We start from the raw sequence: 12,281 nt of genomic DNA, 5'->3' as shown, positions 1-12,281 counted from the left end.
ATTATCTAATTTTAGTTCTTAAAACTAAGTACAATAATGTTTACCTGCATTGTTCTAGTAATGCAAAAAAATAAAGCAGTTGAGCACTATTTATTAAAAAGTAAAAATTAAGTTGAAAAATAGGAAATGGAAATATTTAGTATCATAATTATAATGTGCATATAAATAATTAATGTAAATATACACGTAGAAAATCACATTAAAATCACTTTAAATAAGAGTGAAAATAATTTTCTAAGAAACTATTTTGTTTCTAAGTGAGAATGGTCAAACCATTGGATTGGCACATTCCAAGTTATTCTCAGTTATCCAGCCTAATTTTATCTTACGCATTTTTTTTTCATGTATATTTAACAAGAGAAATGTAATATGAACAAGAAAAATGTTAATATGTTTTTGTAAAATTACGTGCATGAAAAATCAGATGAAAACTTTTTATGTAAAATATCCAGGAAGTTATAATTTTTATATGCATTTTTCTAGAAACGTCGAAGTACTATTTATCATATTTACTTCTTATTATATTATAATACTTTATATTATATTATAATACTACATATTTTATTATATTACTATCTATTACACAATGTTATTTTATTATTTATTTTCTTATTCATTATTTTCTTATTCGTTTGTGGTTTGTTTACTTATAATAAGTATATTTAAATTGGAAAATAATGATAACAGAAATGTGTTGCATATAATTACGCTATTCATGTAAATAATTAATGAAAACATATCGCACCAAGGCATGAAATGCTAAACTCGTGAAGCTACTTTAGATTACGTTACCAGTTATCAAGACTATCGTTTGCTTGAATAATCTAAATTCTTTTTATAAAAAGCGAGAATGTCTTAAAAAAATGAATTATATATCTGCATTATTCTTATAAACGTAAAAAAGTAATGCCTGTATATTTATGATTTATTATAATACTGTAATATTTATAAATATGCCATACTAAATTTAGAAATAGAGACCATGGAAATGCTTATTATATTTTACATGTAAATAATTAATGTAAATATGCAGTATAATGCTGCAAAATAATAAAACTGCAATAGGTTACATAAGTCAATGACTAAAACAATGATTAAATAAAATTATTCACAGAGAATTTTGAAGTTGTTTATTTAAACCTAAAAATTAAATAACATATTTGAACAGTAAAATCTCATCTAATATAATAAATGAATATTCTAATCTAGCATATGAAGCCATATAAATCTGATCTAAGCTGAAATTCAAGTTCTTTTTTTGCTTCTTTGATAAAATTCTTTGTTTTTATGAAACTTCTTTCTTTTTCTTTTTATTCTTATTTGTTTTTTTTCGTCCGAGACACGAGACTGTTTTCAACACAAGAGACGATTTTCTTTTTTACTTTTTTGCGGCGTTTTCATTATATGATTTTTTTATAGATTTTAGCAGGTGCACAAAATACATTTACTTTCTCTACTAACACATGGTGACAATTTTCTTCGCATTTGCGACCAAAACTCAAAGCATTCCATATCTTTTTAAACGTCTTCAATCTTTACCACTCCTGATGCTTCTTACTGAAGTTTCTTCAATCTCACACAACTAGCATTATTTATCCATTCAAGACGTTTCTTTAATCTGTACTAGTTTTAATTCTCTCTTCTTGATGTTTTCTCAAGCAAAACGAGTCTTATTTATCAATGCATGGTGAATCAGTCCTGATGTTATTTTTTTGAGGTTTCATCATTCTCAATGAGTTTTACTTATCTATTCAAGATGTTTCGTTAATCTGTTCAAAATTTAATTCTCTATTCCTGATGTTTCACGTATCTGACGAAGTTTTATTTCTCAATTCATGATGTACCATTCCTGATCTTTTTTTTCCTGCGCGTTTTTCAATCTCAACTAGTCTTACTGATCAATACATCATTTTTCTTCACTGTGTACCAGTTTAAATTCTCTTTTCCTGATGTTTTTCAGTTCCAACGAGACTTATTTATGCATTCCTGATGCATCTTTAATCTAAACGAGTCTAATTTATCTCTTCATCATGTACTAGATCTGATGTTTCTTTCTAATGTTTCTTCAATGATCATTTTCAACTCTCTATTCCTGATGTTTGATGCTTCTTTCTCTAAACAGTGAGTCAAGTTGAGCTAAATAATTCATCATTGTACTAGCTTTTTTTCCTCCTAATTACGAAAACTTTCTATTAAAAGGTAATTAAATACCTTAAAACATAGGTAAAGATATGCCTAAATCTGTTGCTCCTATGAAGTTCTGTTATGTGAATACATTCAAACCTGATACATTAAAAAAGCTAGGTAATAAATACCTATAAAATAAAATTTGAGTTTTTTCATGCTGTCATAGAATTTCCAGATAAATTTTGTTTCAGACATATGCATGACCCACTGTTTCGCTCTATTTTTTTAAAAGCACGTCACTCTCTTTTTTTTATCTTAATCTCTTCTTTTACTTCAAACTCTCTTCTTTTATTCCAATTCACTTCAAATCATCCATTTACTTATTTTCTTCTCTTCTAATACTTTTTTTTTAAACATTCCTCATTCGCTTTAAATTTTCCGGCTTCTTTAGATTCAACTTATCTTCAAACCTGATATATGATCTTTAATTTCTGCTTAACTGCTGAAAATTTCTTTTGATGTTTCCAATTCAGCATTTTCCTCCTTTGTTTCTTCGTAGGATGGCAAATTGGAAGAACTGCTGAGGATTTCGTCCAATGTTAAATTTTTAAAGTCTGCACTTTTTTCTCCGTATTCTTTGCAGGATGGTAAAAACCAGGAACTGCTGGAGATTTTATTTGATGCTACAATTTTTAAGTCTGCACTTTCCTCTTCAGATTAACTGGGTGGTATAATTGAGAAACTGCTAGAAATTTCGTTTGATGTTTTAATTTGAATATTAGAATTTTCATATTTTGATTCTTGGTAGAATGGTAAATGAGGAGAATTGCTTAAGATTTGTTTTAATGTTACACTTTTATTGTCATCATTCTCCATTTCTGTGTAAATTGGTAAAATGAGGGAGCTGCTGGAGATATTCTTTGCTGTTACTATTCGAATGACAGCACTTTCCTCCTTTGGTTCTTTGTAGGATGATAAATTGGAGGAACTGCTGAATCTTTCGTTTGATGTTGCAGTTATGTCAGTTATTTCTTGGCTTTGGTCATAATTTCTTTGTCTTAATATCTTTTCTTTCATGGCGGGACTTAATTTGAAGAATCGTTCGAGGATGTCATTCCATTCAAAGGGTGTTGTTATGTCTTCCTCTGAAATGGTAACCGTGGACGATTCAGGATCTTTACTGTATTTATCATTTTCAAAAAGATCTCGAGGAATTTTATGAAGTTTTATCTTTTGGAATCTGAAAAGTTTTAATTTTTGAAATATGAATCTAATAGTTACTTTGTCTATGTTGCATATAAATATAGATCTTGTATTTAAATATTGTACATGACTCTTCCATTAAGTGTAAATCGGCTTGTTTTACCATTTTTAAGATTTTGTATTCCATTTAATGTAATAATACTATTTAATTTTATAATAATATTTATATATTTAATTTAATATTAATACTATTCATAAATCACATCTTTACATAAACTCTAAAGTTTTGCTCAGAAGGCAGCAAGTTATAAAAATATAATTTTTAAACATTTGGAGATTCTAAAAAAATGTAGAAAGTTTTTAACATTGCAAAATTTTTAAATCTGGCAAACTTTGTTTTATCGCGTAACACTAATCCAGTATATTTAGCTTAAATTTGAGAATTAATTGGCTTAATTGAGAATTAATTAGCTTAAATTTAAATCTTCCGAAATTTCAGTGAGTGGTTCAGTCAGAGACAAAGTATAAAGCGAGTACTGTTCTGATTATTCCACAATTGTGCCACTGAGCAACAAGTAATATATGAAAAAAATTTAAATAATTTCCTTTAAAATGAATGGAATATTACTTACAAACTGGACCAGATGATTCCGAAGAAGTTTTTCCTATTTAGGATTATTTTAACAAAGTTTTTGCAGTTCGGAACGGGAAATTATTTATCGCAAAGATTTGTCGTAAAAGTAAGGAAATGAAACGAAAAGTATTTTCGTAAAAAATAATTCTTTTTTGCAATTGATAACAATAAATTATTTTATTGTTACTCTTTATTGGAAATAGCTTAAATTTTAACCGTTTTAGATTGTTGTTATGCGCTATCAATTCTGCAACATTATCGGTTTGAAATTCTTTGAAAATATTTGTGATTATATCAGTTGCATGCTGTGATAATTTTTTTTGGCGCTAACAAGAATACTTCTTGAGTTATGAAAGATTTTTAGTTAAAAGCATTTTTTTAAGAAGCAAAAGTTCCCAGTTCCTGATTTTTTGATTTTTTTTCTAAAAAAAACTTTGCCAAAGAGATGTTTACAGTTATCACAAAGTAGACATGTATATGTAAATATTCTGTGGGGAAAAACACTAAAGCAATATCTTATTTAGATGCTGAGAAAAGGTACATCGAAAAATGTCAGTTTTACCATTATTGCTATAAGCCCAACCAACTTACCTTAACGATTGATCCATACGTTTGCAGGTTTGCCAAATTCTACATATTTTTGAAAAATGCTTTTTATAGTAGAACACATCTAAAAATCAAAGCCTTCAGAATTTATGGTAATTTTGCCAACATTTTAAAATCTTCACCGGAAAGGAGTTGGGGAAAAAGTGGCGTTGTAATAAACTTTTAAACCATTTATATGTAGTGGTGGGGGCAAATAAGTTAAAATCAGTAAACAATAATGCTTTGAAACATTTAATTAGCTACCATTAAAATAAATTTCTATTAAAAGAATAGAAAGTTGGTGAACCTGCGTATGCAACTAAAATCCTTCACTTTAAGAATTTCGAAAAAGTAAATAGATAGTTAAAATTATAAAACTTTTGTTATTCTTAGTTATTAACCATTAAACAACGTTAAAACGCGCATAAAACAGGATACGTTATAACTACTAATAAATTTTGAAGCATACTCCTCATAGAGAGGAGTAAGAATTGAAATGGTTTAACTTGCAATTTTGTTTCCTTTTCCAGGTAAGCCGCAAACCATGCAAGCAAACTGTTTGTGATCACTCCTTCGAACCATTAAGATTAAGACCCAGAACGTAAAGATCCGATATTTAGATCAAAAGTCATTCAAGGTGGTTAATTTTTTTGCTCACGGTGCATACCTACAGTGCACAAAATAAAAAACACTCTGAATAACTTTCATTCAAAGATCGGATTTTTTCGAACTAAGTGTCTATCTTAAAGGTTTCTAGGACTATCTCATATATGATAATTAATTAGCGCTAACTAATATTTAAGTTACAACATAAAATGAAATGTAATTTTGCTGAAGAAACATGCATTTCTTCATATTTAGATTCTTTTTTCTCATAATAGGGAGGAGGGGGATAAAAAAATTCAAAACAATTGGTTCATAATTTGGGGGAAAGCTATTTATATTTGGCAATAATTCCAACAAACGGATAAGACATGTCGCTTTCACCAACTAAGAAAATTAAGACAACTATAAACTAATCCAAGAATGCCTAACCTAGTGCAAGGATTGATACCAATTTTTCTGACCAAGATAAACAAACAAGTTGTAAAAGAAGAAATGAATGAAATAAAAACTGGAGGATTTTCATTCAAAATTTTGCGATACATAGATGGAAGAGGTTTATTTATTTGCAATTAATAGAAAAATATATTGAAACTCTTTGGTATCAAACAATTTTAGCCTGATTTCCAGTCAAAGAGAAAAATATTTTTTTTCTTTTTCATTTTTTTGAACATAAGAGTTGATTCGATTAATAAATCATTCATGATTTTCCAAGATTTCTGAACGAGATACGAGAAGTTTTTATCTCACATTATTTTTGTTTTGTACGTTGTTTTTATTTAATTTATATGAGTATTTCATACTAAATTCAAATATACATAACTTATTGTAATTGCATACAAAATAATTGGACCTGACTTTGACGGAGTCTTCTAGGCAAGGAAATTAACACGTTGAACACCACGTTAATTTTACATGGCTTGCCCGTCTGGTCACACGGTAAATAACTACAAACTAAATTTGCAAATATTAGACGGATTTTGCTATTTTTTAGAAGGTTTATCATGTCATATCTGTCAAAAGCGGTGAATTATATAAGCCGTCGAATTATGTAGAAAAAGTGGTGGATAAAAATCTACTAAATTGAATTTATTAAATCAAGAATCGCAATAATTAAGTAAATTTTGAATAAATTTTTTGCAATTCCATAAAAGAGTGTAAATTTTATAGAGCTCTATATCATGTTATACGCTGTCAACCAGCTGTTTTTCACGGTCTATGTGAAAGGTCAGTGTCAGCAAGCGGTGGCAGACACAGCCTAAATGTAATTTCAGTGTCAGCCACCGGTGGTTGACGCGGCCTAAATGTAATTTCAGTGTCAGCCACCGGTGGTTGACACGGCTTAAATGTAATTTCAGTGTCAGTCACGGATGGCTGACGCGGCCCTCAACGTGTTAAAAGAGACAAAAAATAAGTCCCTGGAAAAATATAAAGGGTCTGGAAGAGGTTATAATGCCCCTTCACAAGATTTTATATAATTTACGATATTTCTTTCTTCTAGATATAAAAATTTAAAGTAACACTTTAAAAATAATGAAATATATTTGTTTAAGAATAATAGGTTGGACATTCTAAAATTCATTGTTTAAAAAATTGTTTCACTCTACCAAATTTTTAAGTTGCATGGTTTCCTTGAGACAAACATGATTTGCAAATAGCATCCAGACGTTTCTATACTTTTTTTCTAAATATTACTTTCGTAAATTTTCTTTGCTCCAAATATCTAGTCCTGCAGAGGACTGATCGTAAATGCATGGTTCTCAGTAAACACCGAAGTCAAGCATCACTGGCTGCGATCAGTAAGCTGGTAGGTGACCACTTTGATCAGTCTGCAAAAATACTTAAGGTGCGCGGTATCGGTCCTCGTTAATCTGTTCTTTCGTGAAGTACTCGACATAGCTCGCAGGTCGTTCGTTGAAGTAGATGATCGAAACTGATCATCATCAGGGATGTTTCCCAGACCGTCGCCAATAGCCCATTGTGAAGCTATTGTGCGACGTAAAGAAAGTACCGACGTATCAGTTTCAAAATTTCAAAGTTAAAAATAACTTAATTACAATATTAATGCTACAGGTTTCGTACTTTTTAAAGGACAGCAAGAACAGTGTAGAAATATTAAAATACAGATGTTTCACTGTATCTACGAGATTAAAATTCTTATCCAAGTACCAAATGTGACACAGCATAATTTATGAAAATTATGAAGATTCAGAAAATTATGAATTCTTCAGAAAATTATGAAGATGGAAACACAAGTCGACGTGTTTCAAACGCTCGAAAAGCGGCGCCCATTCTCAAGTCTCGCCAACCGAGAAAGTCTTCTGACGTGAATTTTTGAGCACTCAAAACATGTCTACTTTAATTACCCTATTTATATTTCTATTAGTGCCGATATTTATACTTATACACCGAAGAGCCATTACATTATGACCACCCTGCTAGTTACATGTAGGACGACCTTTAGCCCTCAAAACTTCCAGCCCCCGCCGTGGCATTGATTCCACAAGGTGCTGATAGGTAGTCTGAGGTATCTGGTACCAAGTGCTCACCAACTGGTTCTGCAGTTCCCTCACATTGCGAGAGGGTAGCGTGGCAGCACGAATTTGGTTTTCCAAGTAAGACCACAAATGCTCTATTGGATTAAGGTCAGGTGAATTTAGGGGTCAAGACATGACTTGAAAGTCACTGGAATGCTCCTCGAACCAATCCATGACGATTCGACCCTTATGACATGCTGCGACCTTCCCCCCAGGGCTAAAGAGAATAGAAGGGCTGGTTCACTCCTTTGAAGTATCTCTTGCCGCGCCGATCCTCTGACGTCACTCTAGTGACGTCACTTTGGCGCAAAGCTCGCACTTTTACTTCAAGAACGGAGCGTTTGGCCTTACTAGCTCTAACTAATATTGGATCATTTCTTTTTGCGAGATATTCTAAGACATTTGTTATTTTCTATAATGACTTTCCTCAGTTTTTGCAGTGAATTTACAAGAATTTAAAACTATTATCGAAATGCCAGTTTGCGTGATTGCAACTTGCAAAAATTCTGATATAAAAACAAAAGGAAAAAGTATAATTTTTCGCGTGTTCCCTAAAGTAAATGAACAACTATGTAAAGAATGGATTCCGAAATGACACAGTTAATATAAAACCGCAATACGTTTATTCTGTCGTAAAGAACTTTTATAAAAATTCATTATCTAAATAGAAACCGCCTCGCTACTTCATAAAGAAAGGCAGGTGAAAAGAATTGAAAAATAGATAAAGTCAAAGAAAATTAAAATGTAAGTAAAAAGTATAAATAAAATATATAGTATATAGTTGAAATTCTCCTAATTTCATAACATATTTTTTAATGTAGTTATTCTAAATATTTATGATTTTTTTTAAAAATTATATTCTCTTCAATTTAAATATCTATATATTATATCATCGTAAATTTAAATGTCTATAAACAATTGTAAAATTTCTGATGTCATTATGAACCTAAATTATTATTTTGTTTCAGTAATTAGCGTTTAAGGTCGATGTTTCCTAATGATGAAGTATGAACAAATTGCTATTAACGACATATTTTAAAATCAGGGATTCTAAATTTAACTTAACTTATCTTTATAAAAGAATATGTAGATAAAAAAAGTGTCGATATATGCCTTCATTTTTCTTAATAGTTAAAGTTAAAACTGAACTTTTTAAAATAAAGTATTTATCGTGTCATTTTCACCAACTAGCAAAACATTTTTATAAGTTGAAAATGGTATTTTTTTAATATAATAACCAAGAAAGTTTTTTTTGAACTATGTTTATGAACGGAAATAATGTGTTAATTACGTAAAGTTTGAAGGCTAATAACCAGAAGAAGTCTAACTTATTTTTACAAGAGAAAGATGCAAAGTTATCATATCTTTGCTTGCGATCTCCGAGATCTGTAGACACAGTGACGTCATGAGGAGGGAAATCGTAGCTTCAGCTCTAAGAGCGGAGTGAACTAGCCCTTGTATTCTCTTTAGCCCTGCCTTCCCCCTCAGAAAAAACTGTTGCCATGAATGGGTGAACCTGGTCTGCAACTATGTTCAAGTAGCTTACAGACGTCAGAGATTGTTCTATGAGGATTATGGGTCCTAATGTGACCCATGAAAACATTGTTCCTGGGCGAGAAACCATGAAAACTTGGGCGAGCCCATTGTTATAGATGGAGGGTGGTCATAATGTAATGGCTCTTCGGTGTATATGTTCAATATCAGTGGATTAAAACATTCACTAAAAATTCGAAGGTTTGAAAATTATAGAACGTTGATGTACCAATATTAAGATAATGATTTAATTACTCAAAACAAAAAATTCGAAAACTGTTTTAATGCTAGTGGATTAAGGTACCGATAAAAAGATAGCTCCCGTATAGGACAAAAGAGACTGGTTTTAATAATTGAAGTAGTTACAGAAGGTTCGCATATAGATGAAAAAATGGGTTCAAGTCTTTAGCTAAAAGGTGTAAGTTCCAGTCTCAATCGAAAGATTTTGATTTTTTCAGTTTTCGAGTTTACTTTCTATCTATGTCAGTAGATTCTGCTATAATTTTCTCAGTTCTCAAGATTCCTCTTCTTTGATGAATACTCGAACTCAAAACATTTTTCTCCATACTTGAACTCTCTATTATTTGGTCCTGTTTTCAAAACTAGTCTCTCTTAACAAATATCACCATGTTTTATCGGCACTCGAACTCGTTATCCGTAGAACAATCTTTTTCGATTACCATTCCCTACTATTATATCGGTACTCAAATTTGACATAATCATATCAGACATTTATCAATTTTCAGAATCAATGTTTCTAATCAATTCTCGAATCCAATATCCTTTCTTAGGTAATCGCACACGCTATCATTTGAGTAAATTATGATCATTTTCAATAAATAAACTTGGAATCCCACTATTTTTTTCTCCATGCATACACGAATCAGCTATTATTTGATCAGTTTTCAAATTCAATCATCATTTAATTAATATTTAAACCAAATTTATTTTTTGATTGATTCTCCCAGCTGCTAGCATTTGAACATTTTCCGAAACCTATATGTTTTAATCAACATTCGAACCCAATCAATTTCGGGAAATCATGACAATTATGGATCCTTTATTTCATTACCCACAGCCTGATGGTGGTATTTTAATCAGCATTACGCATTAACCGCCTTTACTTCTCAGTCGAGCTGGGATAAATTGAGTTAGTGGGCTTAAAAACATCGGGGAGCGAGCCGCGGTTCTCTCCGAAGACAGCTTAATGCCTTAATTCTCTGGAACATAGTGACTTTCTTAACAGTGTCCAAGAAAAGATTTTAAAAATGGTCAGTAAACAAATAGTGTTTAGAGAAAAAAATGAGCCTACGATATCTGTTTCAAAGATATAAGTTCTTTTTTTTTTAAAGTTAATAAAATTTGTCTTAGCCATCCTTCTTATTTTGTTTTTCCTTCTTTCTTACGACAGGCAAACACTTGAAGGCAAAATCAAAAACCTTGATTTCTAGTTCAAATATTACCTGAAACATGTTTAGGTTATAAATTATTTTATCGGTCGGGAATGATGGACGAAAATAAATACCGACATTTTCTGATGGATTAGCGTAGGGAAAGAGAATACGAGATATTGGTTTCACGCTAAGGAATTCTGAGTGACACGCACTGCAGTGCTGGAAAAAAGCATTAAGTCGCTGATGAAAGCGATAAAACTTAATACTAAAGGACTTACAGTTAGTAAAAAAAAAGTTATCACCCTGAATAACTTTCGTTCTAATAATCTTTCACGAACTATGTGTCAATCTTAACGGTTCCTGGGAGTGACCTCAAATATGCTAATAAATTAGTTCTAACTATTAATTAAGTTACGAAATCAGACACAAAAACGTTTTTTCTCTGAATAAAATTTTTTTTTACATATTTGGAATTCAGACACTTGAATTAGAGGAGGGGGGGGGTAAACAAAATTTTAAGAAAATTGGGTCGTAAATTGGGTCGCAATAAAGGTTTATATATTTGGCGGTAGTCCAGAAAAAGTCGCCAGCGCTAATTAAATATTTTAAGATAACACATTGACTAATTCAAAAAAAGAATGCTTAATTTTACTAGGTTGCTAAGCAACCAACCTCTGACTGTAAAAAAATTGAAATAATGTTCCGTGATGGCTCGGAGAGGTTTAATTAATAACTTATAGAAAATATCTCGAAGTTTCTACGCAACAAACAATTTTTAAGCTGATTTCTGTTCGAAAAGCAAAATTTTTTTTATTTTAATCTCATTTGAAAAGAAAATTTTAATCGATTTATTAAATATTTATGATTTTCAAAGTTTTTAGAATTTAAATACATGAAGTTTTTATCTGATATCATGATGTTTTTGCTATATTTATTCGAGGATTTCAAACTGAAATCAAATAAACATAACTTATTATGGCTATATACAAAATTTTAGGGATAATCGTTTTTACAGCTTTATCGAGTCTTCTAGACAAGAAAGTTTGAAGGAAAAAAAAGTACTAGAAAAATAAAATACATCTTGTATAGTAATTCTAATGCACATTCACAAAGTTTCTTATAATTTACGATATTTTTTTCTATAACTGAAGGAATTGCTGAATGTTTAGTGGTATTTTAAAAACATTGAAATATGTTATGTTTAAGAATAAGATGTTGAAATAATATGTTGCAAATTGTATGATTCATTCTGCTAGATATTTAGTTTACAAGGTTTTCTTTGGATAAAGACGATTAGCAAATAACATCCTCATGTTTCGATACATTCCGAAACTTGTGTTCACAAATTCACCATAAAATGTCGCACTGCATATTCTTCAATTTCGATAAGCTACATTTACCCCCAAATACTGCTACTATGACTTTTTTTTTCCTTACATATATCTGATACGATACTATGACACATTTTTCTAAAATAAGCAGAAGAAATTGTTTCTTTAGTCTGTGTTTCATACGCATTAAAAAAACACTGATCTTTAAAAAATTTCAAAGAAATTATTATTACAACATGAATTAATATCAAGGTTATTTTATATAGAAGTATTAAAAAAGAGCACTCAGGAATATCCAAAACTCTAAAAAGTAATAATATTTTTTACAAAAATA

General features: G+C 30.4%; 1 protein-coding gene across 1 annotated transcript in view; it reads left to right on the top strand.

Moving 5' to 3' along the window:
- LOC107440000 (uncharacterized) overlaps positions 1–12,281 on the top strand; it is a 77,029-nt gene that overhangs the window by 691 nt on the left and 64,057 nt on the right. The gene's annotated exons all lie outside the window — the stretch shown is intronic.

Source organism: Parasteatoda tepidariorum, chromosome 5 (genome assembly GCF_982258835.1).
Source record: "Parasteatoda tepidariorum strain Cologne lab strain chromosome 5, Ptep-v5.0, whole genome shotgun sequence".
In the NCBI taxonomy this organism is placed as follows: domain Eukaryota; kingdom Metazoa; phylum Arthropoda; class Arachnida; order Araneae; family Theridiidae; genus Parasteatoda; species Parasteatoda tepidariorum.
This window is presented reverse-complemented; position numbering and strand designations above follow the sequence as displayed.